The sequence below is a fragment of the Coregonus lavaretus genome (genome assembly GCF_964263955.1).
Source record: "Coregonus lavaretus genome assembly, chromosome: 25".
NCBI lineage: Eukaryota > Metazoa > Chordata > Actinopteri > Salmoniformes > Salmonidae > Coregonus > Coregonus lavaretus.
In genome coordinates, this window is record NC_140012.1 from 31,067,728 (window position 1) to 31,073,749 (window position 6,022).

Genomic DNA, 6,022 nt, shown 5'->3' on the forward strand with positions numbered 1-6,022 from the left:
CCATTGAATATGGCCGGTGTCAGTAAACGTCGGCAAAAAAAGCGTAATTAGATTTTTGCCAGCAGCACAGTTAAAGTCACCAACGCTCTGGATAACATGAAAACAGCCTAACCAGCTCTGCTAGGGCGAGTAAAATGGTCAGAGTGAGGTTGTTCTCTCATTTGTGTCTGGAAGTAGCTAGCAAGCTAGCCAACGTTAGCCAGTTAGCTTGGGTGCTTGACTGCTGTTGTGAGGTCAGAACGCTCGGATCAACCCTACGTCCAGTGTACGCTCTGAGAGCGAAACGCTCTGAATTTACAAATGGACAATCTGACAACGCTCTGAATTTACAAACGCCCAGAGCGCACTCCTCTGACTTCATTATTTGGGCTGACACTCATGTCTCCCTTATAAGAAATGACGGAAGACTAGACGAGGTGACTGGCTTCTACCCCTGTCGTAGTTGTGCGGCATGTAGGGATTCCTGTAAAAAAGTGAGCACATTTAGCAGCTCTGCCACTGGCAAACAATCAGTGGCAGTGTCGCCTGTTTTGCATGCTATTTTGGCATTAATACGTGTCACATATCATTTTGCAAACAATGTTTAAAACAATTATTTGAGTTAATAAAGCCGCATACAAACATGGTCTCTCTTTTGCTTTCTTGAGTAAGGCAGCTCCAAAATGCAGGTGTTTCAGCCTAGCTCAGGCTTTCTGTGTTGGTGGGGCAGCCAGTGGAAAATACAGAGCGTAGTGGTTGTGAATGTTCTCTAGTTGCGCCGTGATTGGCTCAGTGTTCTGTCACTCATGGGAACACTACATCACCGCAAAATCTACAGGGAGAGCTAGAAAGTTCAAGCCGCTTGGGTGCTGCCATAGATTTACATGCCCATCCAAGAAGGCTCAAGGTCATTGGCCACAGATAAAATCACGTTAAATCACGTTATATCTACCATAGCTTTGATTGGACTGATCATGTCAACATCATACTTTCAAAATCTTAGCTAGAAAGCTAGACAAGCAGTCATCATCATGAATCAAGTCGACAATCTACTGGCAAATCCTTTTCAATCCTTGTCATTTGAAGAGAAATTATAGATACAACGTATCAGTGTTCATCAGCCATTGGACATATCCATTACACAACAAGTTGGAAATCGCAAATTCAACAATGAGTAGTTTGGAAGGAATCAGTGGCTAACTGCAAGTGTTGCAAAGCGATCACTAGCCTGCTATTCGGTGGAGAGGGTGTGTAGTCCAAGTCTGGGCTCAAGGGTCACTTTTCCAAGCTTAAAAGGATAAACATTCACATGCAACACCATGGGCCAGAAAAGGTTGAATACATTGGCCATGGTGTCAATCCAGCATGACTTCTACCGTGTTCAAAACAACTGGAAACTCAGAACTGGGAAATCTCAGACTTCAATGAGTTCAAGACAACTGGGAACTCTGAAAAAACTAATTCTGACTGGGAAAATAAGTTTTAAACGGTCATCAAACTCTGACTTCCAAGTCGGGAACTCAGGCCTCTTTCTAAAGCTCCAACCTGAAGATCACTGATGTCATGATTCAACCTTGTTTTTTTCAATGTTCCCAGTTGTCTTGAAAGCACCATAAATCCAGAGAATGCCAGACTTTGATGACAACGTTTGATGACAAAATTTGCCCACAAGAAGGACCGCCGCGCCACCTTCCTGTTCAAGTGAGCAAAGCACAACAAGGTGAGTCCAAAAATGTGGAGAGATACTTTCTTTCTCTCTCTCTCGTCTTTGGTATTATTGTGTGTAGCTACGTTTGCCAGCCCGCCATAGAGAGAGCATTGCATTGTGGATTTTGTAGTCGACTTAAGCTGCAACAGATTTCCACAATGATTTTCACATGTTCAAATCAAATCAAATCAAATTTCATTTGTCACATGCGCCAAATACAACAGGTGTAGACCTTACAGTGAAATGCGCACTTACAAGCCCTTAACCAATAATGCAGTTTTAAGAAAAATAAGAGTTAAGAAAATATTTACTAAATAAAATAGCCATTTGATTAGCTGTTCAGCAGTCTTATGGCTTGGGGGTAGAAGCTGCTAAGAAGCCTTTTGGACCTAGACTTGCTGCTCTGGTACCGCTTACTGTGCTGTAGCAGAGAGAACAGTCTATGACTAGGGTGGCTGGAGTCTTTGGCAATTTTTAGGGCCTTCCTCTGAGACCGCCTGGTATAGAGGTCCTGGATGGCAGGAAGCTTGGCCCCAGGGATGCACTGGGACGTACGCACTACCCTCTGTAGCGCCTTGCGGTCGGAGGCCGAGCAGTTGCCATATCAGGCAGTGATGCAACCAGTCAGGATGCTCTCGATGGTGCAGCTGTATAACCTTTTGAGGATCTGAGGACCCATGCCAAATCTTTATCCGTCTCCTGAGGGGGAATAGGCGTTGTCATGCCCTCTTCATGACTGTCTTGGTGTGTTTGGACCATGATAGTTTGTTGGTGATGTGGACACCAAGTAACTTAAAGCTCTCAACCTGCTCCACTACAGCCCTGTCGATGAGAACGGGGGCGTGCTCGGCCCTCCTTTTCCTGTAGTCCATGATCATCTCCTTTGTCTTGTTCACATTGAGGGAGAGGTTGTTGTCCTGGCACCACACTGCCAGGTCTCTGACCTCCTCCCTATAGGTTGTCTCATCGTTGTCGGTGATCAGGCCTACCAACGTTGTGTCGTCGGCAAACTTAATGATGGTGTTGGAGTCGTGCTTGGCCACGCAGTCGTGGGTGAACAGGGAATAGAGGAGGGGACTAAGCACGCACCATTGAGGGGCCCCTGTGTTGAGGATCAGCATGACAGATGTGTTGTTGCCTACCCTTACCACCTGGGGGAGGCCCATTAGGAAGTCCAGGATCCAGTTGCAGAGGGAGGTGTTTAGTCCCAGGGTCCTTAGCTTAGTGATGAGCTTTGAGGGTACCATGGTGTTGAACGCTGAGCTGTAGTCAATGAACAGCATTCTCACGTACACCACCAGTCAAAAGTTTGGACACACCTATTCATTCAAGGGTTTTTCTTTATTTTTACTATTTTTTACATTGTAGAATACTAGTGAAGACATCAAAACTATAAAATAACACATATGGAATCATGTAGTACCAAAAAAGTGTTAAACAAATCAAAATAGATTTTATAACCACCCTTTGCCTTGATGACAGCTTTGCACACTCTTGGCATTCTCTCAACCAGCTTCATGAGGTAGTCACCTGGAATGCATTTCAATTAACAGGTGTGCCTTCTAAAAAGTTAATTTGTGGAATTTCTTTCCTTCTTAATGCGTTTGAGCCAATCAGTTGTGTTGTGACAAGGTAGGGGGGGGTATACAGAATATAGCCCTATTTGGTAAAAGACCAAGTCCATATTATGGCAAGAACAGCACAAATAAGCAAAGAAAAACGACAGTGCATCATTACTTTAAGACAGGAAGGTCAGTCAATACGGAACATTTCAAGAACTTTGAAAGTTTCTTCAAGTGCAGTCGCAAAAACCATCAAGCGCCATGATGAAACTGGCTCTCATGAGGACCGCCACAAGAATGGAAGACCCAGAGTTACCTCTGCTGCAGAGGATAAGTTCATTAGAGTTACCAGCCTCAGAAATTGCAGCCCATATACAGTGGGGGAAAAAAGTATTTAGTCAGCCACCAATTGTGCAAGTTCTCCCACTTAAAAAGATGAGAGAGGCCTGTAATTTTCATCATAGGTACACGTCAACTATGACAGACAAAATGAGAATTTTTTTCTCCAGAAAATCACATTGTAGGATTTTTAATGAATTTATTTGCAAATTATGGTGGAAAATAAGTATTTGGTCAATAACAAAAGTTTCTCAATACTTTGTTAAATACCCTTTGTTGGCAATGACACAGGTCAAACGTTTTCTGTAAGTCTTCACAAGGTTTTCACACACTGTTGCTGGTATTTTGGCCCATTCCTCCATGCAGATCTCCTCTAAAGCAGTGATGTTTTGGGGCTGTCGCTGGGCAACACGGACTTTCAACTCCCTCCAAAGATTTTCTATGGGGTTGAGATCTGGAGACTGGCTAGGCCACTCCAGGACCTTGAAATTCTTCTTACGAAGCCACTCCTTTGTTGCCCGGGCGGTGTGTTTGGGATCATTGTCATGCTGAAAGACCCAGCCACGTTTCATCTTCAATGCCCTTGCTGATGGAAGGAGGTTTTCAGTCAAAATCTCACGATACATGGCCCCATTCATTCTTTCCTTTACACGGATCAGTCGTCCTGGTCCCTTTGCAGAAAAACAGCCCCAAAGCATGATGTTTCCACCCCCATGCTTCACAGTAGGTATGGTGTTCTTTGGATGCAACTCAGCATTCTTTGTCCTCCAAACACGACGAGTTGAGTTTTTACCAAAAAGTTCTATTTTGGTTTCATCTGACCATATGACATTCTCCCAATCCTCTTCTGGATCATCCAAATGCATTCTAGCAAACTTCAGACGGGCCTGGACATGTACTGGCTTAAGCAGGGGGACACGTCTGGCACTGCAGGATTTGAGTCCCTGGCGGCGTAGTGTGTTACTGATGGTAGGCTTTGTTACTTTGGTCCCAGCTCTCTGCAGGTCATTCACTAGGTCCCCCCGTGTGGTTCTGGGATTTTTGCTCACCGTTCTTGTGATCATTTTGACCCCACGGGGTGAGATCTTGCGTGGAGCCCCAGATCGAGGGAGATTATCAGTGGTCTTGTATGTCTTCCATTTCCTAATAATTGCTCCCACAGTTGATTTCTTCAAACCAAGCTGCTTACCTATTGCAGATTCAGTCTTCCCAGCCTGGTGCAGGTCTACAATTTTGTTTCTGGTGTCCTTTGACAGCTCTTTGGTCTTGACCATAGTGGAGTTTGGAGTGTGACTGTTTGAGGTTGTGGACAGGTGTCTTTTATACTGATAACAAGTTAAAACCGGTGCCATTAATACAGGTAACGAGTGGAGGACAGAGGAGCCTCTTAAAGAAGAAGTTACAGGTCTGTGAGAGCCAGAAATCTTGCTTGTTTGTAGGTGACCAAATACTTATTTTCCACCATAATTTGCAAATAAATTCATTAAAAATCCTACAATGTGATTTTCTGGAGAAAAATTTCTCATTTTGTCTGTCATAGTTGACGTGTACCTATGATGAAAATGACAGGCCTCTCTCATCTTTTTAAGTGGGAGAACTTGCACATCACCGCCTGGTATGGCAACTGCTTGGCCTCTGACCGCAAGGCACTACAGAGGGTAGTGCGTACGGCCCAGTACATCACTGGGGCAAAGCTCCCTGCCATCCAGGACCTCTATACCAGGTGGTGTCAGAGGAAGGCCCTCAAAATTGTCAAAGACTCCAGCCACCCTAGTCATAGACTGTTCTCTCTGCTACCGCACGGCAAGCGGTACCGGAGTGCCAAGTCTAGGTCCAAAAGACTTCTCAACAGCTTCTACCCCCAAGCCATAAGACTCCTGAACAGCTAATCATGGCTACCCGGACTATTTGCACTGCCCCCCCACCCCATCCTTTTTACGCTGCTGCTACTCTGTTAAGTATTTATGCATAGTCACTTTAACTCTACCCACATGTACATATTACCTCAACTACCTCAACTAGCCGGTGCCCCCGCACATTGACTCTGCAACGGTACCCCCCTGTATATATAGCCTCCCTACTGTCACTTTATTTTACTGTATATATAGCCTCCCTACTGTCACTTTATTTTACTTCTGCTCTTTTTTTCTCAACACTTTTTTTGTTGTTGTTTTATTCTTACTTTTTTTGTTTAAAATAAATGCACTGTTGGTTAAGGGCTGTAAGTAAGCATTTCACTGTAATGTCTGCACCTGTTGTATTCGGCGCATGTGACCAATAAAATTTGATTTGATTTGATTTGACTAAATACTTTTTTCCCCCACTGTAAATGCTTCACAGAGTTCAAGTCACAGACACATCTCAACATCAACTGTTCAGAGGGGACTGTGTGAATCAGGCCTTCATGGTCGAATTGCTGCAAATAAACCACTAC